Here is a 24,830-nt window from a genome sequence, read left to right on the forward strand (position 1 = left end):
ATAAGATAAATGACTAACACCTATCCAGGACACTCAGATAACCCCTTAAAACTCACTCTCATGTTTGCCTCTCGGGCGTGAACGAGATCATCCTGTTATCTTGAAGGAGACTCGTGGGCACGACAAGCTCCTCTGACCTTTTTTTTTTTGCCACCGGATGACCTTCTTCATCTGCCCTGTGGAAGCTCCTCGGGTGGAGCTCATGGAGGCCCACAGATCTGGAACTATCCAGCCAGGATCCTGATCAAGTAGACCTGGCCTGCAGGTGCACATTAAAAAATGCACATATGTCTAGTTTAGAGAGAACATGAGGTACATACATATAAGCATGTCTCAGTTCAACATGTGTATGCAGTGAATGACCCACATATGACTGACCGTCAAATCGTCACACACCCACAATAAGCCCTGGCTCCGGTTGGACGGACTCGTACCGGGCTCATTAGAGATATGAAGGGGAAAAAAAATGATCAGAAAAAAAAAAAAAGAGCCATCAGGGATTTCATGCAGATTTGCAGTGGAACTCTCAGGCAATCATCGGCAAGAAGCATCGTGGCTCTGGTCACAGAGGTCGAGCAGCAGCGAGCGAGGGGAGACACAAACTCATCTTAGGGTTTGTCGAATTCCCCCACCTACCACTTGAAGAAGCACTTCATTTACAAGTCTCTTTCATTAACGTTTCCCTTTCATTTCTCCCCCTTTTTTCTCTCTCTCTCTCTTTCTCTCTTTCTCCCCCCTGCATGTTTTCTCTCCTCTTTAAAGTTACGCGTGAGCCACTAACAAGAAGAAGAAGAAGAAGAAGCAGCTGGAGTCGCCGAAGATATGAAGCTAAAGAGGTTTTGAAAACAGCCCCCGTGGTAAGTGAAATCTTTCATTCCGGCACAGCCATTTTATGAGTTCACTTCTGTTCTCCGGTCTGGAGAATTGCATCCTGCATCATAATAGATTTCTTATTGACTTTCTCCACGTGCTCCTCCTCCTCCTCCTCCTGGTCTCCGTTGATCCTTCACACAGCAGTTTGAGTCTTCAGAGCAGATATAAGAGACACCTTTAGGGGGATTCTAGTGCTCCAGGGAACAGGCCTGTGTTGTTGTTACCTCACTGGGATTGGAACCAACGACATCCTACTTTCATTTGTCGATGTTGCTGCTCACTTATTGTCTTGTTCGGCTTCATCCGTTCTCCCTCTTCTTTCTTGACATCTTTGATGGACTGACTTTCGGGTCATTCTATGAAAGCAGTGGCATTTTCGCTTTCACTCAAATAAGCCCATCTAGGACACGCTCACCTCAGGCATAGTAAAATAGTGCTTTTTTTTTATTATGACCCATATTTTATGAAGCACATAAACTCATCTTAACTGTAAGGAACCTGATGCATTATTAGGAATTACAACGAAAATGTGTTGGGTTCATATTTACAAAGAATACATTTTTGAATAAACACAACTTTTAATTGAACAGTTTACGTTCATTCAAACAAATTTTTAAATATGTGTTGATTTCTGGTAGACGGTGTGTTTAAATGACAATGATGGAGGAGTAAGTTCAGGTTTATTATACAGAACTAACATGTCAACACTGACATTTTTTCAACCAATTTTCTTACACTGAATTTGTTTTAAAACATTGAATGTTTTTATGTTAAATTAAAATGAATGAAACATAGACAGCGGCAAATAGCAAATTATTTAAAAATTCAAAGTCTGATTTTGATGATGTAAAAAATTCAGTGTTGGAAATAAAATTGTTCAATGTCTAATGCCAAACATTTACTTCCATACCAGCACCAATTAATTTAATGTAACTTTATTTATTTAAAACGTCATTGGGTCGATCACATCTCCAAATGAGCAGAAACAACAGATTCATGTTTTTACTATTGATGTGTTTATGAAGCTTCATGAAACAATTTAATTATTTCCTGAGTCCACTAGATGTCAGTCTTTTGCTTTTAAAAGCTATTTTATTGAAACCTCACATACGTTTTTAAGACAAGGGACGCCCCCTTCTGTCCTCTAAAAAAAAAGACACTGCTTCATGAAGCTTCATCGATACATCACTAGTTTTTACAGCATATTCTTTTTTTAAAGGCAGTTGTCACGCTCTTTCTCACAGGAGGTGATATGGTCTGGATTTTGAATGACTAAGAAGCGTTTTCATGCCAGTAGTCGAGCCAGTCCAGGACCCGTATGGACAGTGTCTTCCATTCTTTCAATCGCTCCATTGAGGGGCAGATGATGATACACTTCTAGATAATGTTATCTGCATCAAGAGTGGAGACACGTGGGATAAAGCTGGAGAGGACATCCGAGCTGGCGGGAATACATTTGTTAATGATAATTCGGGGTCAATTGTACAGACTAATGGAGGGCACAGTGGAGTAACAGTGGAGTGTAGGGTGGACTCTATGGTATGACATGCGATTAGAATCTATGGGAGAATAAACTCTTGATATAACTTTTTATTATTATCATGAAATATCTGTGAAATGTTGCTCCACAGCTTGTCCGGGAATCTTCGGCTCAAGCCGTGATTACACCATCAGCGCGGAATTAAATTGTGAAATATCCTCCACCGTCCAGTCACAACCGAGAGGATCGTTTCAACTCAGCTGAATAATAATCTGAAGATGACACCCCCCCATGCCCACCCCACTCTCTTCTCATTTGCAAACCTCCTCCTGGTTATTAGTGTTGCTATCACAGGAGCAGACATGCAGAAATGGTAGATGAGGATGAGCAAAGTAAATGGAGGTCCAAAAACCCTCACTAGCTCTCACTGCCAAGGGGCCACCGGGCTCTTATTAATAACCATGCCCGGCTGTATCGGCTGGAGATGATTGTGATGCCTCAGTGATCTGCCTCGTATTGCCGGGGTGGAGAAAAAAGCGTGGCGAGCTGAGATAGCTTACAGAATAACCTATTACATCTCACTGAGTCCGCAGTATTGCACTGTGCCATTAGTGAGGGCCTTTTCTTTTCTGGCTTTTCTTCAGACGATGACACCGAGACATTTTTTTTTTTCGGATACTTAGTGAGTTCTTCCAGGAAAAATGTGTAGAGCATCAATGAGCATATGTTAGTCTCCTCAAAAATCCATCCAGTTGAACTCAGGAATTCCAACAAGATATTATGTTTAAATACGTATTTGTCAAAGTTAAAGGGTTGGTTCAAGCTTTACTCATTTTCTACTCACCCTCATGTCGACTAAGGGTTGGGATTATTTTCAGATCTGTTTCTTTTAAGATTTATAGAAAAATATATATGTATATGTCTATGTAGCGACTGGAGCTCAGTTGTCTTCGTCTTCATTTTCGTCCAAAAAGACACTTAAAAACATCCAAATAACTCCATACTGCTCGTCTGTAACGTCCCTCTTGAATTGAATAATTCATTGAAGAAATCATGAAGAAATTATGTCATTTTTCACAAAGAAGAAGATGAAACTCTGCATAATTCTGACCTGCTCTAGTAGAAGAACTAACATTTTTTCCGGTACAATTTCTAATTTCGAGACTTCAATCCAAGATGGACATTTCAGACGAGCAGTATGGAGGTATTCGGATGTTTTTAAGTGTCTTTTTGGACAAAGATAAGACGAAAACAACTGAGCTCAGAGTTGCTACATGAAAATGAACAAACATTTTTGTCCAAAACTCAGATTAATTTATACAAACAGCATATGATTAAATTAACTAACTTAAGTGACTACAAGGTCAAAACATCTTGTTATTTCCTATTTGAAATTGTCTTAACCCTTGTGTACATCTACGGGTCAACTAAAAACTAATTTTGTTGACCTTGACCCATAGGCAACACAAGGGATACCTCAACCCCATTTGCTTTCAGGGCCACCGGGGGTCACCTTGACACAGAGATAACACAAGGGTTAAAGATTCTAGCTGGTGCTCTTGGCTTGCATTAGACCTTTTACTTTTTTATTTTGCAAATATTATACGCTCTTCAAAATTGTCTCCAAATTGCCTATTGTTTGAGAAATGCTTCAAGAGTTGCATTTGAATATAAATCATCTTGGACCAAAAAAAAAAAAAAAACCTCAGTTACTTTGACTTAATCATTGCTTTCTGGAAGCAGAAACCCGTAATAACAGGGCGGATGCTCGAAGCTTTTCACGGATGTCTTCACCAAAACATCAATTAAATGACACGGCTCAACGTCAGCAAGACGGGAAAAAAAATGATGCACATTTAAGAATCGCTCGTCACCTTTTGCAGTTTAAAGACAGTTTTAATAGGAGTTAACGATATATTTCTACACAGTTTAATGTAAATAAAAATCTTTTCTTCAACAAGGAGTCAAGGGTGTGGTCCCTGTTGCAACTTGAGCAAATCCTCGCACCTCTCCTACACCTGACCGAACAGGCCGAGGCAGCAAAAGCCTTAAAGGTGTCTTCAAAAAGAAAAGCAGGAAGCCTCGAGTGCCTTCCTGGATGTTTGCAGCACAATTAAACAAAGCTCTGCTAATCTTTACAGCCGGCGTCAAGAGGCCCTGTGTGTTCTCAGCACGAGGCTATACACTTGCGTTGCCACCGGGAGTCAGAGATGCTGCTTAATGTGCCGGAAGCTCTTTAGTAGCCTCATCACAGTCGCTGCGAAATGACTGTAAACAGCAGAGAAGCTATAAAAATGCAGCAGGTGGTGATTTCAAATATTCTTTAAATAATGATGTTGAACAGACACATAGAGAGGGATTAAAAAGATTATTGTTGCTTTTTTTTTTTTAAATCCTTTCAGTGCAGTGGGTTCATGTATTAGCGAAGACTTTCTTCAGTCAAGTTTGAAAAGACAATAGACCTTTTAAGTATGTCATTTTATAGATTATTTTTAGAACAATTGTATCTCAACAGTTCCCTGAACCGTCTCCGAGAAATTAACCTTTTTTATTTTTATGAGGTCGAGTAGGAACTTCAAATGTATCATGTTACTCTATCCACTTAAGTTTATGGGGCTATTATTGCTGCTAAAGCTTTGTAAATGCGAGAAAGGATTTGAAAATATATACGTGTCTCCGTACAGGGATCCACAAAAGCGTAAGTCGATTTACGAACGTGTAGCTTGATTTCTAAATGTGTTATTCAGAAAAAAGTATTCACAAATTTATAAAAACTGACAAGTCAAGCATCGCACAACTTTGCACAACTTCCAGAAAACAGACAAAACTGCCGTGGTTCACGATCCGTGAATGTGTAAAAGGATTTGTGAATAAATGCATCAGCTGCGATGACACCGCCCCGCCAGTAGGGGGCAGATACACCTCCGTGCAGTTGAATAGAGTTGACATGGACATGTACACGAAATAGCCCCGGACATGACAGGTAAAAAAAACAAAAACATAATTTGTGGCCTCGAAATACTGAGTTGTGGCCACGAAATAGGTATCAGAAATTAATTTAGATCTTTTAATTCAACTATGGCAGTTTACCCTGATCACGTCATCAGCCAGTTCTTGTCATTTTTACGTAATTGTTTTTATATATTTGCAAACCCTTTCACACATTTACAAAGCTTTAGAAACAATAATAGCCCCATAAACATTTCAGTTCATAAAATGAATATACATATCTATTTTGAGGCACTTTTCTCCTTCATGAAACTCAGTGTTGGGAAAGTTCACTCTCTATGTAAACTACTTAAAAATTCAGTTCACCAGTTTTTAAATTAACTAGTCCATTTCATAGTTCATAATTACATTTATTTTTTTAAAGTTCACAGCTCCAAGAATAAACTAGTTTTTTCTATAAGTTTTGCCGAAGCCCATAAAATCTAAACGTGTAAAAAGACACATGAATTGTACAGTATGTGTTGTGGTGAAATACAGTAGATAACAGAATACCTGAAATAAATATACATAAAATAAGATTAATAAAATACAATAGAATAAATGACTCTTACCTTAAAGAGGGCGTTTAGAAATTAAATGAAGGTAGATTTCACAGTAGCTTCATGGTCCTGACGTGTTGATTTAATTTTTGTATTGAATGCAAGTTTTCTCCATCCTCGTCGACCTCGTCATAAAACTTGTTAAAATGATGATGTTTTGGTGGCTGGTGTTGCCAGGGAGTTTTCCCTCGATACATTAAGATCTGTTTACAGTGTGTTTTTAGCAGGTTTTCGCCTCTAAGTCTCTGTAGAAAATCTACCGGACTAGGATGAACGGAGAGAGTGAGACGTTCACGGACAACATGATGACATATTCACAGTAACGTTCTTCAGTCATACACATGGTTCAGTTCACGTTCATCTGAAATATGAACTAGTTCATGAACCATCGTTCAGACACAACACACGCACAGCAACAGTTTAAGATCTACTTGATGTCAAATCACCTAAAATAAATATTCTCTGATTAAGCAAGATTGGACGTAAGAACAAAAATGTGTTAATATTGTGCAATACTTTTGTTTTAATCCAAATTTGCCAAGAAGTCCCAGAGGTTTAAAGGAATGCCTGAGAACATGTGTTCACATCGTGCAGATGTTATATTTCACAATTTCCTTTGGAATGGTTTGAATTGGTTTTGATTCCTCATTAAGAGTTTCTTTGACTCTTTATTTTCAAGTCATAACAACGAAATAAGAAGTGGAACCATACGCTGTGTCTCAGAGGACAATCTCTCATCCATTCTCATGATAATGTTGGATTTTCATAGAGTCTCTTTGCAACTTTTCATAGAGACAGTCATTTACAAAAAGGGATCCAAAGAGAATGGAAGAAATGCGAAGCTATTTAGTCTCATCTCTGTGTTGGGATTATTTTCGGAGTAATCTGTTCTTTTCAGAATTACAGACAAAAATGTTTGTTCATTTTAATGTAGCCTCGACATGAGGAATTGGGACTTGACAGACGAGCAGTATGGAGGTATTTGGATGTTTTTAAGTGTCTTTTTGGACAAGGGATCTTTGTCTATAACTCTAAAAAGGAACAGATTACTACGAAAATAATCCATAACCTTAGTCGACACAAGGGTGAGTAGAAAATGAGTGAAACTAGAATTTTGGGTGAACTATAATTTTGAGCAAACTCACTGGTCTTGAGTAGAGTATGAAGTTAAAACACTGTCCAACACATGAAGACATTTCCTGTTTTTTGCAACAGTTGATGTTTTTCAGGGTGATGATGTCATGGGAACCTTAAGAGTAAACCTCACTTCGCATTACTTTACTGTGAATGTAAGTCCCTACAGGCTTCAAAAACATGTGAACCATGTGCAAGTTTCACAATTTCTTTGGACATTCCTTCGAAATCCCAAAGACACAAGTTTCTCAGTCATTTTCACAAACTCCCCCCCCCCCCCCCCCCCAAGTCCGAGACAACAACCTGCTGCTGCTGTGCGCTCATACAAGCGACATGCTTGTACTGTACATTTTTGGATTGGTTGCGGAGACGCTATCTTAGCTCCGGCGATGCGGTTAGAAGCTGGATGGCCCCGAGCTAAGGGCCTAATCCAGAGGAGTGAATGAGAATGGGAGTGTGGCTCTTGCTTGCCAGACCTACTCAGATTCTGGTTGAGAGCACAGTGCTGTGTGGGCGAATCTATTGGGTCCTGGGCCGGGCACAGCATAAACATTGCCCAGGGAAAACAAGCAGACGAGCAGTCGAGCGGACAAGAGTGCGACTATAAGGATGGTTGCATTTAATTTCCTTTCTACTGCCTCCGCTCTACTGTCAGGGGCCCCCGAGATGAAATGGAGGAACAAAGATAATGGAATGTAGTGTTGTAGACCTGTAGTTTATTTATGTGCATTCGGGGAAACACTACCATAGAATTGTACAGATTTAGATACAGCGTATGGTAGTGATGTGTCGACAAAGCTTCATGAAACAGTGTCATTATCTCCTGAGTCCACTAGATGTCACTCTTTGCACTATAATCTATTGCTTTGAAAAGCTATTCTATTGAAAAACTACATCACTACAGTAAGTTTTATATTGAAGTACGTCTCTTTATACTGGACTTAAAGGGCAACTTAAGTGAAAACCTAACTCTCCTGACTCGCTCAACTTTAAAAGCTGCTGGAATCAATTGTATCCTCTTGTCCTCAGTCCTCTTGCGGGATTTTTATTGTTCCTTTAACTGAACCTTTGAGGACGGGATGACTGCTTCCATCTAGCGGCCCTGAAGTTTAATTTAACACAAAAAATTAAACGCTCCGAATATTTACAATGTTAATAAAAAAATAATAATAATTGAATTATTTATTTACACACAGATTCATTCTATGAATCTAGAAGATTTGAAATCTCCAGAAAATAAATCATTGAAAATTGAAAAAAAAATAATAGTTTTGAACTTAGTACTTTATAAAGTTCTCCCCCATCTGAAATCTGGGAGAACGAGAGGTTACGAGAGCGGAGTCCATTATGACGTAATAATGGCTTCACTCCTCCTCCAGCCAGATATAATCACACCTCACTTTGTTTATACAACGAGTCTCTTGAAGACTTCCTGTATTGAAGATGCTGCGTGACAAACCCTTATGTTTGACCAATCACAGCAGAGTGGGTGTGGTTATGGTAAACAAGATTTCAACTCCAGAAAAACAAAGCGTTTTCAGTGGGCGGAGCTTAAGATCATTTTCTAACGTCAATACTTCAATGAAAAGAGAGTTTTGTACAAACACACACTGATGATACAATAGAGTCTAAAGTGTATTAAACACACACTTACATCAACACATTATCAGCGACATGTGAACCCAGTGCTGTGGCTACACAGAAAAAAAAACGTGGCACCATGACATCTCTCAAGCCCACCAGCTGAATTATGAACTAACCTGCAACCTTTAAATCCTCTCCTCATCCACGCCCTGGGCCTCTGGACTTTAATATAAATGTCACCAAGATAAACTCTTCAAGACATGAGAGGAATGGTAAAATAACATCAAATCTAAACTATGAAAAAAAAATCTTAGTTATTGTGAAACCTGACCATTTGAACCTCCCTCCACGGAATCAACACATGATTCCTTCACTCACCATCTTCGAGTGATCTGTGTTCGCTCGATGGCATTCTGGCGCCGTGAACTTTTAACCCGACGTGTAAACATGACGTTACGATTGCCCCCGTCCACCACTTCCCCGGCTGCCACCGTTCGCTCGCTGCGACCAAATATGGAGCTGCTGACAGCCAGCGAGTCGGTCAGCCAACCCACCGAGGGGGGCCATTAGGAGAGCCAGCGAGCAAGTGGAGAGGTCGCTCCGAAAAAAAACTGAAAAAAAAAAAAAAACACCTCTGGCATCACTCATCACTACCGGTCACATCCTTCTACTCTTTCTGCACGGTGAGTAAAGCGTGCACGTGCACACATACGCTCAGTGAAAGGGACACTCCGGTGTGCACGGAGCGCGATAACCGGGCGCGAGCAGCGAAGTAGCACAAATGCACTCCTGTGACGTTATCACAGGCTCTTGGACATGCACACATCCCTGTGGTGAGTATCCATGATGGAGGACGTAGAGTGACGATTCTACAAACATAATCCTTGTTTCATTGAGAATCTGTACACAGGACAATTATTGTTATTATTATGATTATTTTAAGTTTCTTTTTAGAGTTATAGATAAAAAGGTTTGTTCATTTTAATGTAGCGACTGGAGCTCAGTTGTCCTAAACTTCATCTTTGTCCAAAAAGACACTTAAAAACATCCAAATACCTCCATACTGCTCGTCTGTAACGTCCCTCTTGAATAGAAACCTCGACGTGAGAGATTGGGACATTATAGGGGATTGAAAATTCATTTTTAAGTTAAACTCAAAATGCATTTGAAAGTAGAAAATCTCATACAAAAATGGTCACGTTGTTGCAAGATATGTAATACACACTGAGGCAAAAAAGAAAGTCTGTGAAAGAAAAATCAAAAACAGTTTTCTGTTCAGTTCAGTTTATTCTTAAAAGGACAACGTGCAGTTCCATTAATAAGATGGAAAAAAACAGTGCAAACTAATAAGGTCATATATCCCTATTTAGGAGTTCTTCAAGAAAGTCGTAGAAAGAGAGAAAGCTGCTGATAACTAGTGATGTATTGCTGAAGCGTCATGAAGCAGTGTCCACTAGATGTCACTCTTTGCTCTATAATCTATTGCTTTGTTAAGCTGAGGGCGCCCCCTACTGTCCTCTGAAGAATATGACACTGTTTCATGAAGCTTCATGAAGCAGCGTAATTATTTCCTGAGTCCACTAGATTTCACTCTTTACTCTATAATCTATTGCTTGAAAAGATTTTCTATTTAAACCTCACATCATTTTTTTAAGCTGAGGGCGCCCCCTACTGTACTCTGAAAAAAAGCGACCCCGATACTTGCAATACATAAAGAAGCACGTTCATGTTGTGTCATTAGCTAGGTTTGCTCACCATTTTGAACTTGGACCACGCAGGGTTTCGCCGGTTCTATCCCCAATCTTGACCTTTTTATCTAACAATTTGATATGTTTTTATTTGCAATGTCTTTGCGTCAGTTTGTGATGAGTGGGTTCACAGTATCTCCGGAATCCTGATTCACAGGACAGGCTTTTATTAAGACTATTTTCCACTGATTGTTTCATTGCAATAGGAAGATGAATGTAGTTTCACAAAGAGTATTTTTCATCAACGTTTGGCAAATCTATTTCCCCAATTTACAGCAGTTTTATTCTTCTTTGCAAACTGAATTCAGAAAGCCACGTGTCGTTCCAACCTTTATTCAACCTCATTTAATAGTCATAAGGTTTGAGTTCGGAAAAACAATCAATTATTTTCATACTCAATTTCACAGCATTTGTAATTATGTACAGTTTTTTTCTACAGTCGACCATAGTCTCTGTGATTCTCTTCTCTCTGTGAAATCCATTAGTCGACTTCGCTGCAGCCTCCAAATGTCAGCTGAGTTCAAGACAGCTTTAAAAGGAATAAACATATTTTGAAAGCCGTCCATATTGAAATTGCTCAGAAGACATGAGCAGAGAACTTGGCGGGACTAAAAAATGCAAGAAGAACGGTGTGTTATTATTAGAATTCTTTCCCTTGTTTGTGAGTTGGGATTCCAACTAACTAAGTAAATAAAAGGCTTTTAACTTACCCATAACAAACTCTAAATATTTGATGTGAACAACTTTTAAAGCTGAATATCTGCTAATCTAATGCCACTGCTTTTGGAATTTGTGCATTATTCTGAACAGATGTGCGAGTGGATCTCATAGAACCAACTCTGAATCATGGTCTCAGTATCTACCAGTATCATTATTGAGAGGTTTTTCTCGAGTTAAATATATATTTTTAGAATCTATATTAATGGACCTTACCATCTTACTTACTTAGTATGTCATGAACATGGTTTTATTTAATCAAACAGGGTCTTTTTAGCTCTTTTCGCTCCCTTACAATTAACAAAACGAGCTACAACTTTCAGAATATCTCTTAATTAGTATTTAATAATTGTGGTTTCAATTGAATAAAGATATTTGAATTTTCATGGGCTCTGCTGCCCCCCTTACTGCCCCCTTACAATTACCAAACTAACTGGAAATTAAAACATGTATTGTGAATTATCTGATATATATAGTTTAAATGTAATACATATTTTTCATGAGGGTCATCTGCCATCCTTACTGCCCCCTTTAAAATTTACTAAATTAGCTTGAATTCGGAAAATACGTCATATGAATTATGTGATATATACGGTTTGAATGTAATTGAAATACAATAAAAACATATTTTCCATGGGGGTTTTCTGCCCCCCTTCATGCCCCCTTAGAATTAACAAAACTTGCTGAAATTCTGAAAATAATTCTCATGAATTACTGTATGTGTTATATATGGTTTAAATGTATTGAAAATTGGACATATTTGTCATAGGGGTCTCTGCCCCCTTACAATTAAAAAAACTAGCTGAAATTTTGAAAATATTTCTTACGAATTACTGTATGTGATATATATGGTTTAAATGTTTTTGAAATTATAATTTCATGGCGGTCTTCTGCCCCCTTACAGATAACAAAACTACCTCCAATTCAGAAAATGTTTCTTATCAATTATGAGATTTATATGTTTTGAATTAAATTTAGATAAAACTTTCCCTCTTCCTGCCCCCTTAAAATCAAGAAAACCAGCTGGAGTTACGGGTATATTTCGGATGAATAATGTGATATGTATGGTTTAAATGTAATTGAAACTGTAATTTTAACGGGGGTCTTCTGCCCCCCATCTTAACCCCCTTACAAGGAACCAAATTATCTTGACTTCAGAGAATATTTCTTATGAATTATCTGATATATATGGTTTCAATTTAATTTGGATGAAACACATTTTCATGGGGGTCTTCTGCCTCCCTTCTTGCCCCCTTTACAACAGAATTAGCTCGGTTTCAGGCAATATTTCTCATTAATATGTGTTGTTTAAATAACTCTAAAGAAGAATAGGTGATGTTCTAATCTGCCACATGTGATGCCATCACTGTAAAATAATGACTGCACATTGAACCTCGGGACTCAGCGATGCAAACCCCTCCTTGTGTGAGAGTGCCAGTCAGAAACGATCACGAGAGCGCCGGTGGAAAAAAGGCAAGAGCGGTGGAGTGAGCGAGTAAATCTGGCAGCACAAAATATTCTAATGTATTTTGTTTTTCCAAAAAGAAAAAAAACATCATTTTTCCTGAATAATTAATGGCTTCTCCCACACAAACTTGAATTTGTTACATGAGCTTGATCAAGCGACCGTGATCGACAAAAAAATTTTTTTTTAACTGCCTGCCGGTTTCATATTTTTCACATTTCTGCCCTTTTTTTTTTTTTAGTGCGCTCTCCATTCTGGCACCGTCTGCCGCCGACCGCCGTCCTCGCTTGTGTATCAAGGTAATGAATTCATAATCTCTCTCGAGCTCTTTGTAGATCTCTATCGTGGCGGGAGATAAGAGGCGGAGCATCACGGGCGCTCTAATAGCCGTCAGTCCGTCTCTCCGGCGCTCGTGTCCGAAAACACCATGATCGGAAAAACAATCCGACTTGTCTCCGGCAAAGCGTCTCAATGATGGGAGACGTTCTTCACGATAAACCCCACTGAACAAGCTAACACTCACCAGGAGAGTAAATATCCAGGAGGGGTGAAGCACATTTAGAGTTATTGTACTTGTGTTTTGGGGTGGAGGCGAGGGTGTTGGGGGGTTGGATCTCGAGGGTCGGCGTCCGTCTCATGCCCGTGTTTTTAATTGTGTATTTTTGGGTTGGGAGGTGATGAAATGTCCTCCGTTTGAACAGCATCCAGCAGTAAGTGGGTTGTCGCCTCCAGGGACAGAATGAGCGATGGCCGCCTGCTATCAGAGGTGATTGGTCTTATCCCTGTGGGTGACAGATACCAACAGTGAGCTGCTGGGAAACAATAAGAAAAGGGGAGCTTCGGGGACCGAGGGGTCCGTGAGTCACTTTAAAACAGTGTGTGGGGGGGGGGAAAAAGCAATAAAAACCCCACCATTTTAAGTCTCGTTTGAATAACGCTTTCATCCAAAAACCGGAATGAATCCGGAACTTTTTTCCCACCTGTGATGATAAGACGAGAGTCGCTCCCGGGGAGGATGAGACCCTAGAAGTCTCTTCTGGGGGTATCACAGAGCGTTCAAAGGGACAACCAAAAAAAAAAAAAAAAAATCACCTAAAGCTGGTGAAGCTAGGTGGAGGTTTGAAGATTGATGGAACATGCCTTTCGGGCTGGACTTCATTCGTCACGACGGCCCCTTCTCAAGCTCCAGCGCGGACTTGTGAACAAGATCCCATGTGACATGAAGGGCTCACCCTAGGGTCTGATCACATGTACAATCCGGACATGTTATTCCACACTTTTCTGGCTGAACCTGGTCGGGAATCCTCGCACCGGCCAATGTGCCAGTAGTAGTCAAAAGGGCCAGAACTAGATGGACCACTTGATGCTGATCAGAGTCACTAAAAATCTTGAACAAATATGTTGATTAATACTATTGGGTCTGGTGGGCCTGGGGGTACATTTGGGCAACATTATACTGATTTAACAGGTCTAGTTAAATCCAAACTGCATCACTACAAACAACCCACGCACGATAAAAAACAGATTAATGGGGCGTCATAGCTCAGACGATAGAGTTGTTGACTCGTGGCCTGTGAATTTGTGGGTTCAATCCCAGCTCCGAATGAGATTGTTTCTAATGGTTGAGCTGGCCTGTTGCGTCGCAGCCTACTCCCATCAGTGTGTGATTGTGTGTGTGAATGGGTAACTTAGTGTAAAGCACATCGGGTTCTGAAGAAGAATAGAAAAGTGCTATATAAGTAAGAGCCATACACCATCCTTCATGGTACAAATGTGTTTTTTAGTGTATTAATGGAATAAAATGCCATCAAGACTCAAAGTGCACTGGACTAAAATTTCACATGAGTGATGTCCTAGGACATCTGCCTTAAACAATGCCGTTTTTTATTTTATTTTAATTTTATTTCTCATGGGAGTCCCGGGTCATTAATCCCAGAAGTCTCCACCTCCATGTGGACTCGTTGTATGGTTGGATTTCAGACGGGGGTAAACTTTATAAACGTTTTTTATTGCAATATGGTTCATATTTTCAGTGTGTATTTGTTTGTTTACAATTAACAAGTAAAAAACTGCAGCATTTGTTCATTTTTGTGTTGCAATTAAACTTCTGGAGCGCAAGATGGAAGCACTCAGTACGTCCTCTGCAGTTGAAGTAACAATATAAATCCTTCAAGATGACTGAGGACAAGAGGATACAGTCGACGCCAGCAGCTTTTAAAGCTGATGTTTGGCCTTATTTTGGTTTCAAAACAAATGAAAGCAGTTACAACTTCGCCAAGAGTCATGTAGTCCGTAAACACCAGTCAAGTACTTGACAATACTACAAATATATCCTTGTTACTACAGTATCACAATATATCGTATCGCTTTCCATAATGATACAGGACAGTTTGATGGCAAATGTAGCCGACATGAATGTTTTTGGTTTCATTTAAAAATAGTTTGTACGAATAGTTTTAAAGTTAAGTGTTTATAAAAAATATAATCAGAAAAAAAACATTATTATCAGTCAAATATTTGCGATCTGAAACTGTAGGCGCTACTTCAAGCAGCTTCACTTCTTGCATAATATCTGATTATATGTGTCCAAAAATACTTTTTGGGAAAAATTGGGAAACTCTCAACCTTAACACTTGCAATAGGGTCACGATAATTTAGCATCGCTCACCAAGCTGAACAGCTTAGTCAATTGTTTGCTAGAAATCAAACAATGAGTGAAAACACTTTACAGCTAAATGTGGACAAAACTGAAACACTGGTGATTGCTCCTGATGATAAGATTCCAGGGTTGAGTCAGTACTTGGGTGACTTAGGTCAGTCTGTCAAACTGAGCCTGAGAAACCTGGGTGTTGTATTTGATAAAGACATGTCTCTAGTTCAACACTGCAGAAAACTGACCAGAAACTGTGAAACTGAGAAAAATCTCTAAACTTAGGAAAATGTTGTCGGAACATGATCTGGAGCTTGTAATCCATGCGTTTGTTTCTTCTCGTCTGGACTATTGTAACAGTTTGTTTTCATGTCTTAACAAGAAGGAGCTGTCTCGCCTGCAGTTGATACAAAACTCTGCAGCGAGAATTCTGACCCGCTCTAGTAGAAGAACTCACATTTCTCCGGTCCTTAAAACTCTTCACTGGCTTCCAGTTTCTTTCAGGATCAACTTTAAAATTCTGGTACTTACTTTCAGATTTATTCATGGTCACGCTCCTCCTTACATCACTGATCTGATCCAGCCTTACACCCCAGCTCGGGCTCTGAGGTCTGTCGATCAGAATCTACTTATGGTTCCTGAACACGCTTCTGGACCAGAGGAGAGAAATCTTTTCAGGCTGTTGCTCCTAAGCTTTGGAACGATCAAACATCTTAAGACGTTTCTATTTGTTCAGGCTTTTCCTTGATTTTCTGGAACTCCTGTGTTGTTCTCAGTATTATCTTGAAGTATATACTTTTTTTTAGTATTGTTTTGATTGTTAAAGCGCTTTGTGACCCTGGTCTGGAAAAGCGCTATATAAATAAATATTACTTACTTACTTACTTACTTACCAACAGAGTTTATATCCTTGACTATGTGTGCGTACATCGGATGATTGTCAAACACGTGACGACAACAATTTTCCAACAATGCACTGTACGACTTAGACTTACAACTGTCTGCACCAAGAACAAGCGATTAAACTCTCTCCCTTGAGCAAATCTACATGGCATTCACGAAACACTCTCGCAGAAAACAAAGAGAGGAGATTGGGAACCACCGTAGAGAGAGTCTCATTATTCCATTATGGATCGCACATGTCAGGCCCGGTAAGTGCTGTTTTTATCCTTTTCGGAAAGCAAAAGTACCGGCCACGAGCACATTTGCCTACCGGTGTGAAATTTACCCTGTTAAGGCACACTCCGCCTGGGGAATGGTCCTCGGAGCTCCACTTCACCGCAGAGATGTGGCAGCCTGATTAAATAAAGAGCTTAGGTGTAAATAAGGTGCCGACCCACGTAAGATAAAAACTGTTTTTTACTTAACTTTTAAATTAAATTGACCCTATCGCACACTCTTTACGCTGCGCTGAGTATCTCTTTCCCAGCGGCGGGAAAGAGGGAGGAAGAGGAGGACAGTCGGTTCAGAGACTTTTTTTTTTAATAAAGCAGTGCTAAATCATGACCACCATATAAAGGTCATACTAAGTGCTGTCGATTCATGCAAAGTGCAATTAATCACAAGAGGCTTTTTAAGTGAGTACTCTGCCTTTTTTATAAAAATAAATAAATCACATAGTTGATATAATTCCTGAACTTTTCAACATCCAAAAAAAGAAGCAGTGGTAATGTTAAGTACTTTTCAGAGCTGGAGTGATTCGGGTGCAAACGATCCCTGTTTTCAAATGTGACAAATTAAAAGTATGTTTTAGTTAATCACTGCGAACAGACTGAGTCAGCGCAGCTATAATCTTTAGTGGTCACCGAATACATTAGCGGGATTCAGATGCGAGTTCTTTCGGTTTAGCCAAATGCCAGTGACAAATGTGTCTCCGGTCTATTGCTGGCCCTCTCTGCAGGATCTCGTGGAGGACAGCTGTCCCTGCTCGGATTCAAGGCCCGCCAGCCAATCGAAAATCAGGGGTTGATCTTAAAAGGATCTTTCGCTTGTAAGACACAATGAAGTCACTGCAGAAGGTTGAAAGCTTAAACGTGTCTGTAGTATGTAAGATAAACTAAATTGATTATGTAGTTGTGAGGTTCCCATTTTTTTCCCAAGTATTTTTGTATACATTCTTAGTCAGATATTATTCAGTAAAAATGATTAGTGAAGCTCTGTCGTGTAGCGCCTACAGTTTCAGAGCCCAAATATTTGACTAATATCGAGTTTAGATAGTATTTTCTCTTTATTAATTATATATTCTCAATAAAGGTCCACCTAACTTTAAAACTAATCACATCTATTTCATTTTTAAATTAAGCAAAAAGCTTTATGTCAGTTACATTTGCCATCAACATGTTCTGTATCATGATACAGGGCCAAGGACGCGATATATTGTGATACTGTAGGAACAAGTATATATTTGTAGTATTGTCCAGTACTTGACTCTGGTGTTGCTGAATTTACAGACCACATGACTCTTGACAAAGTCGTAACTGCTTTCATTTGTTTTCAAACCAAAATATGTCCAAACATCAGCTTTAAAAAAGTGCTGGAGTCGACTGTATCCTCTCGTCCTCAGTCATTGCCGGGATCTCATTGTTGGAAGTAATGATTGTTGTGAAGTTTGCACAAACTTTAAATATAAATATAAGTATGGTAAAATAAAACATGAATGTATCAATGTAGTATTTTTAGAAACAATATTACGATGTTTTTTGCCATATCAACATTTTCTAACACCCTTAATACTAGTCTTAAAAGGCAACTAATGAATCACATGTTTCAAGTCTTTCTCTCCAAGATGCCGAAAGTCAAATCATGACCATATTTTGAACTTATTACTTTATAAAGTTCTCCCTCGTCTGAAATCCAACATTACAACAAGTGTGGATACTTCTGGGATTGATGACATTAAGGTGACAAACCTTGATGTTTGACCAATCACAGAAGAGTGGGTGTGGTTATGGTAAACAAGATTTCATCTCCAGAAAAACAAAAAACCCCAAAGTGTTTTCAGTGGGCGGGGCTTAAGATCATTGTCCTAGCCACAGGTTTTAAAATACCTATTGTTGTTTTTCAGCGAACTAGTCCTTTAGCCAATAACAAACGACGTTGTTTGTATGTTGGAAGATAATAAATAACATTCTCGTGTTCTTTTTATTGAACATATTTTCTGATCTAATTCCATCCGACCAACGAATCAGAACCACTTTCTAAGCAACACTGTTTTTGCTTTTTACCAATTGTTATTTATAGCAAAATAACAATTCAATATTTCAATGAAAAGACAGTTTTGTACAAACAAACACTGATGATACAATAGAGTCCAACATCTATTTAACACACACTTAAACCAAATCCAAATCGATTTAATACAATAATAAATTAGCTTAATAAGGTTGAAAACGCTATAATAATGAATCAAAAATAACCTCGATAAAATACAGATATATACGTTTAAAAATAAACTTACACATGAATAAATCAAAGCAACACCTGCTTTATCCCTCATTCCGCGACGAAATTTTTTTCCGAGTTGAGGCTCATGAACGCACCACACGCTCAGGATTTACCGCGGAGTCAAAGTGAAGACGGGGGTCCTTGAACGCAGCACCGCGGCTCCAGCGCTATTGCGGGGAGAGAAAAAAAAAAGAGAGAGAGAGAAAGAGAGAAAGCGAGCGAGGGGGGCACCGACTCTTGTCTCCCCCACACACCCCCCAACACCAGCAGCACCACCTCAGACCATACGAGGTGGATTTTGGGGAAGAAAGGAATCCGAACCTGGGACGCGGAGATAAGAGCGGCTCAGGCGCGGAGATAGAACCGACATCTGGAGATCCGCGGCCGGCGGTGTCGCGCACGGATTACCGCCGTGGAGCTTTTTTTTTTTTTTTCTCCCCCCATTCTTCCCCTTCACAGAGGAGGTTCTCCTGCGGGGAGACCTGGACAAAAAACAACCGTAAACCTTCGGGAAATGTAGACACTTTAAGCGTGGTTTTAAAAAAAAAGTGCCGCACGACGACGACGACGTGGAATATCGTGTTTTTTCCATCCGCGGTTTTTTCTTCTTTTCCTGAAGGAATAACGACGAGAAGATACGGATTTAAACACAAAAAAAGAAAGTACTTCGTTGGAGAAACTGTTTTTTTTTCTCGGAGATCAAGTAAGTTTTACGGTTTTGAGCGAGAAATACTTTCACTGGTGTTTGTTTGAGCGACTGTGATTCTAGATGGTTTTGTTCGGAACCGTTAGAGACTGAGAAGGTCCAGAACTTTTGAGTCTTTTGTGTTTTCCTCGGATTTAAAAAGAAAAAAATCTGGTCTGAAACTTTTGGTTCACATCAAGGTAGAGATTCAAGTCTTTGTCTGACTTTAAACCGAGTTTAAACATCCAGAAAAGAAAGTGACTTTTACAGTTTAGATGGGTTTTTGTTCGAAAACGAACATTCCAGTTACATATTTTAGTGGTTTTAGATGATTTTTACTTATAAAAGAGATAAACTGTTGCCTAAAGTAGTGCATATATAAATATACCTCTTAAAAATACCCTAAGAAAGTCATTTACATTTCAAAATTTGTGGTTATTTTCGGTAAAAGACCTGAAGAAAAGCATATTTTTGGTTCTAAATCAGTTTTTTCAAGTCAACTAAATAGAAACTATTCGTTTCACCTGTTGATTCACTACTTAAAACTGAAGTAAATTGATAAGATGGATGAGAAAGATTAACATTTTTACTTGTTATACATAAGATAAGACCATAATAATATTTGTGTAGCGTGTTTTGGACAAAGAGTGTCACAAGGTTGTTTAGATAAAAACACTTAAGTCGGTCATTTAAAGTTATATTTTACTCATTTTCTACTCACCCTCATGTCGACTAAGGGATGGGATTATTTTCAGAGTAATCTGTTCCTTTTTATAGACAAAAATGTTTGTTCATTTTATTGTAGCGGCTGGTCAAAAAAAGATGGTCTGTCCTCCAGTTCATGTTTCCATACTACTTCAGTAGTATACAGTATATACCTGGGGAAATACCCTGTTAAGAAAGTTATTTAAGTTTCAAAATGTGAGATTAATTTGGTTAAATGACCTAAAGAAAAGTTTTTAGTTCCAAATTTGTTTTGTAGTAGAAACGACCACTTAAAGTTTCAACTTTATGAACATCTCCTTTCGAAGTTGGTGATACATTTGAGCTCATCGTCCCAAAAGAAACAGCCGTAAATATATGCTTTCAGTTACTGTTTACACTGGAAACGCTATTTACCCGGAGTACTGCAGATCAGTGTAATAGGCCCGTTTAAGTTTTTCCGAAACAATTCCTCATGTTGAGGCTTCAATACAGACGAGTAGTATGGAGGTATTTGGATGTTTTTAAGTGTCTTTTTGGATGAAGATGACGTTTAAGACAACTGAGCTCCAGTCGCTACATTAAAATGAACAAACATTTTTATCTATAACTCTAAAAAGAACAGATTACTCTGAAAATAATACCAACCCTTAGTCGACACGAGGGTGAGTAGAAAACGAGTGAATTTTGGTTGACATAGTACATTAAAATAAGCACAAAAGTAATATACATAATACAACAATTCGCATCGCACTTTCAAACAAACCCTCAGATGTTGTACTATCTTGTTGCGCCGGTAAGTTTTGGACTCGGCCTTGGGCTGCGAAACTTGTTTTTTTGTACTCGTGTCATACTTGAATATTAAGTGAATCCAATTCCAAAAAAATGCGATGGATGTTAATGGTATCGGAACATCCATGGCTAGACTTTCTCCAGGCGACAAGTGTACAACGCGACGAGTCAAGGAACCATTAGTGATGCCTTTTGCTTTGAAAGACTCGCTGTGCTGGTTAATTATCTCGTGGTAATTTTGGTTTTCGTATGAGAAACAGACATTCCAAAGGGTCACGATAGAAAAACATCTGGAACAAGTCTGTGACGTACCAGGATGTATTCCCGGATAGTACCGGGACGTATTCCCGGACAACCCCACTCCAAGGAATTCCCACCATTTTTCTTTTTCTTGAGACTTTCACCTCCGATTTCAAAACTCCGCTCCATCACTCTTGCCTGTCGGCTTGAATAAATAAAGCCGTTTGTCCCGTGATGAGAGTCACATGTTTGTTGTCGGCGGCGAGAAGGAGTCTTGTCCTTCCGTGTAATTGGACGACACATAATCCGGGAGGCTGTGTTTGGGATTCTTAATGTGGCTTTAATTGAACGATCTATCACGGTGATCACTGTCGAGTGAACGGCCAAGAAAAAGGCAGTAGCCGGCGAAAAAAAACAGAACCCGGACAAGCTGCCTGGCACAGCTGGAGACATTTTTTTTTCTTTCTTTATGATTTATCAGATGTTTACGTTTGTTGTCGGCGCAGAATGATCAATAGCGCTCTGTCTATTGACAGCTGTGGGAACGGCTCGTGAGGGAGTTGCTCGTGAATTTCGAACAAAAAAATGTGTTTTGTTTACTTCCTTTTGATTTCTCCGCGGAGCTTCTCGCTGTGAAGTTGAACGAGGCTAACTCGTAGCTGAAAGTACCGCAGCTGTACTCGCTCCGGGTATTAGAAAATACGTCTTGTTGTTTTCCAGCGAACTATTCTTTTAGCCAATAACGAACATTGTTTGTATGTTGGAAGATGATAAATAACATTCTCGTGTTTTTTTCTATTGGACATATTTTGTGATCTAAACAAAACAGAACCACTGGCCCAATGGATCATCTCTTATAGCAACACGGATATTGATTTTTACCGATTGCAATTGTTATTATTAGCAAACTGCACTCAGGTGACCTACGAACCGTACTATAGCTTTTCCCAATTCCAAAAATTATGTTGCAAGACCAACGGTTTGCTTTTATTTAAATCAAATTCTATCTATAAAATCATGAAAACGCCATCGTTTTTAATCTGGAAATTGCTTTCATGACATTTCAACGTTAACATGTTTTGAAATAATGCATCAGTACAGCAAGTCAAAGCATGTACTGACCCTTTGCAAACATCGTTTCATCCCGAAAATAAAACTTAATGGATCGTAGCATTTCTACGTTACAACTGCATCGTGTTCAAGCACAACTTTTCAAGTTACACAATGGACATCTTATCATTTTCCATGTCCCATAATCCACTTTTAAATAACCTTTTAACGCCTATTAATGTCTTGATAATCTTTATTGCTATGCCGTGTTATTGCTAACAGTGCCAAATAACAGTGAGTATTTAAGTACATATTCTTTATAGTTAGTCGTTGGAGAACAACCTTTTTTTGAGGAATTCACTGTGGAAGTTTACGGTAATTTAGAAACGATCTTGTCGATGTTTGAAGTATTCGTCCCCAAATGATACTCTCAAAAAATGCTATGAACAAGCTAATCAGTTTTTATTTGTTCAGGCTTTTCCTTGATTTTCTGTTGTGTTATCAGTTTTATCTTGACCTTTAAAGTATATACTTTATTGAATATTATTTTGATTGTTTAAGCGCTTTGGGACCCTGGTCTGGAAAAGCGCTTTACAAATAAAAATTACTGAGTTACTTACTTAATTAAATGGTATAAATACAGACAATGGGTTATTATAAATATCAACAAGTGTGAATTTATTTTTGAAACGATCCTTTCAATGTGTGCTAATAATTTAAACGTCCTTCCAATATATTTTTTTAACCTCCTTTTGTTGACGCGGTTCTCGAACAGCAGCGTTTAGGGAGGCATCAAGTTCTACCACAATTAGCCGCGACACACTCTGCAATCAAACGGTTAATAACAGCCGCACTGCAGAGATTGTCATTTGTAAAGGGAGGGTTGGAACGGAGAGAAATATGCATCACACACTGGCGCTGTTGCACTTAGGGCTAATTGTGTTTATCCATTTTAATTTGCTCTGAGTGCTAAATCAGAGAATCAGGGCTCCTCTAGCAACATGCAGTGCAATTAGTCTGCTTATGAAAGCATCAGGCGGTGTTTTCGGTGCAGGGCGAGTCCCCGTCGGTTGAATGGTTTTTTGAATCCGTGTCATCCACTCCGGGTACTATCAACCCTGAGCGCCGCATTGATTTAATCTGCGACAGTTTTTTTTTTTTCTTTAAGGAACTTCCCCCCCCCCCCAAAAATAGTGATTCACTTTGACATACTTTCCCAAGCCCTTAACTTTTGGGATTTCGGAAGGGTCCGCCGAGAGGTTTGGGTGACCATTAACTTCCGACTCCCGCCGTTTGCCCACAGTCTTAAATTGGCAGCTCCCTTCCTCCCGCACAACTCTGTGGAGGTGTGAAATGGCCGTGTCCTTGCTGACAACAACCCAAAATTTCAATTTACACACCAACTCTTCCCCAAGTCAGAAGTGGAAGCTCCAAAGCAAATTTGAAATGATGATGGCGGCTGCGAGCGGTGGTCGGGCTTGACCTGGAAAAAAACCCCAACTAGGAATAGGTGTATGACGGCAGCGGGAGCAATGGTGTCGTCGCCGATGTCGGTTATAGAGTAGAACTTTTCCTTTTGAGGTAGAAAAACACTATTTCCTGACACTACTGCAACTACAGTAACAAGGGGAAAGCGCAGCCCTCTGCCAAGCAGCTCATTGCAATTTTATTTTCTTAACATATGTTACTTTTCTGATGCTTATCCATATAATTGGATACTTTATTTGAAATGTTATGGCATTAATGACTACAATATTCCGGAACTTCCCGGTAAAACCAAGTAGTAACCAGTCAGTTAAGCTAACTACAGTTTTGCCTGATAGATGGATAGATACAACTTTATTGATCCCTCTGGAGGTCAACTTTGGGAAATTATTTTTCCAGCACAGCAATACAGAACAAAAACAAAGTTCAGATGTCAATCAAGAACATCACGCAAAATCTTATTCCTTGACAGATTTTTCTAATATATATACGTAAGTAAGTATTTGCAAACAGGGAGATAAATACCTTCATGTCAAAATGTATTGTGGGAGTTTACTTAAAAAAATGAACTTTATGTTTTCTTATCTTGTTCTAGTCTTAATATGGAACAAATTGTCTCCAACAAAATGTATTTATCGATGATTTATTTTGTCTTTAAGGTACTTTTAAATACTTTAAAATGTTTGTGGCGACTTCCAGGTCCCTCCCTCCACTTTCTCCTTAAAAAAAACTAAATTAAACCCCATAATTCGTTCTCTGGTAATCTAGTGTAAGACGACAAAACAGAACCTTTTTTTTTTTGCATTTGTTGTCCCTCAATCAAACAGCCGAGGTGGAAAAGGCGGCTTAATCGTGGAGTTTGTCACCGAGTCATTGTGTACTGAAGCGGAGGCAGCCCCTCTCTCCCATCCCCGTAAATACACTAATCTCTGCCAGTCAATGCAGGAAAAGCCCGGGGGGGTGGGGGGGGGACTACTACTACCGACACACTGTCACCTTCCCCGGCCCTCCGGCACCGCTACCTCAGTGCCGCCGGGTTCTTACGGGAACGATTCGCTCCAGCTCCTTCTGATGATGTGACGGTAATCTTCTTTTGACAACTAGGCAAGAGCAAAACCTCCTGTACTTCCCTGATACTCCTTCGCTCGGTGGTGTCCCCCGAGCCATAACAACACTTGAACAAATATTGTGCATAGTTGGTTAAGACCCACACAAGGATCCACTCTTTCTCCT

General features: G+C 39.3%; 1 protein-coding gene across 1 annotated transcript in view; it reads left to right on the forward strand.

The window, feature by feature from the left end:
* ptprsa (protein tyrosine phosphatase receptor type Sa) overlaps nucleotides 1-24,830 on the forward strand; it is a 267,112-nt gene that overhangs the window by 54,228 nt on the left and 188,054 nt on the right. Inside the window, exons 2-3 of the mRNA XM_087783494.1 lie at nucleotides 763-857; nucleotides 12,791-12,848. The gene's annotated coding sequence lies outside the window, so the exon portion shown is untranslated. The remainder of the gene's footprint in view (nucleotides 1-762; nucleotides 858-12,790; nucleotides 12,849-24,830) is intronic.

The sequence above is a fragment of the Callionymus lyra genome, chromosome 2 (assembly GCF_982586985.1).
Source record: "Callionymus lyra chromosome 2, fCalLyr1.hap1.1, whole genome shotgun sequence".
In the NCBI taxonomy this organism is placed as follows: domain Eukaryota; kingdom Metazoa; phylum Chordata; class Actinopteri; order Syngnathiformes; family Callionymidae; genus Callionymus; species Callionymus lyra.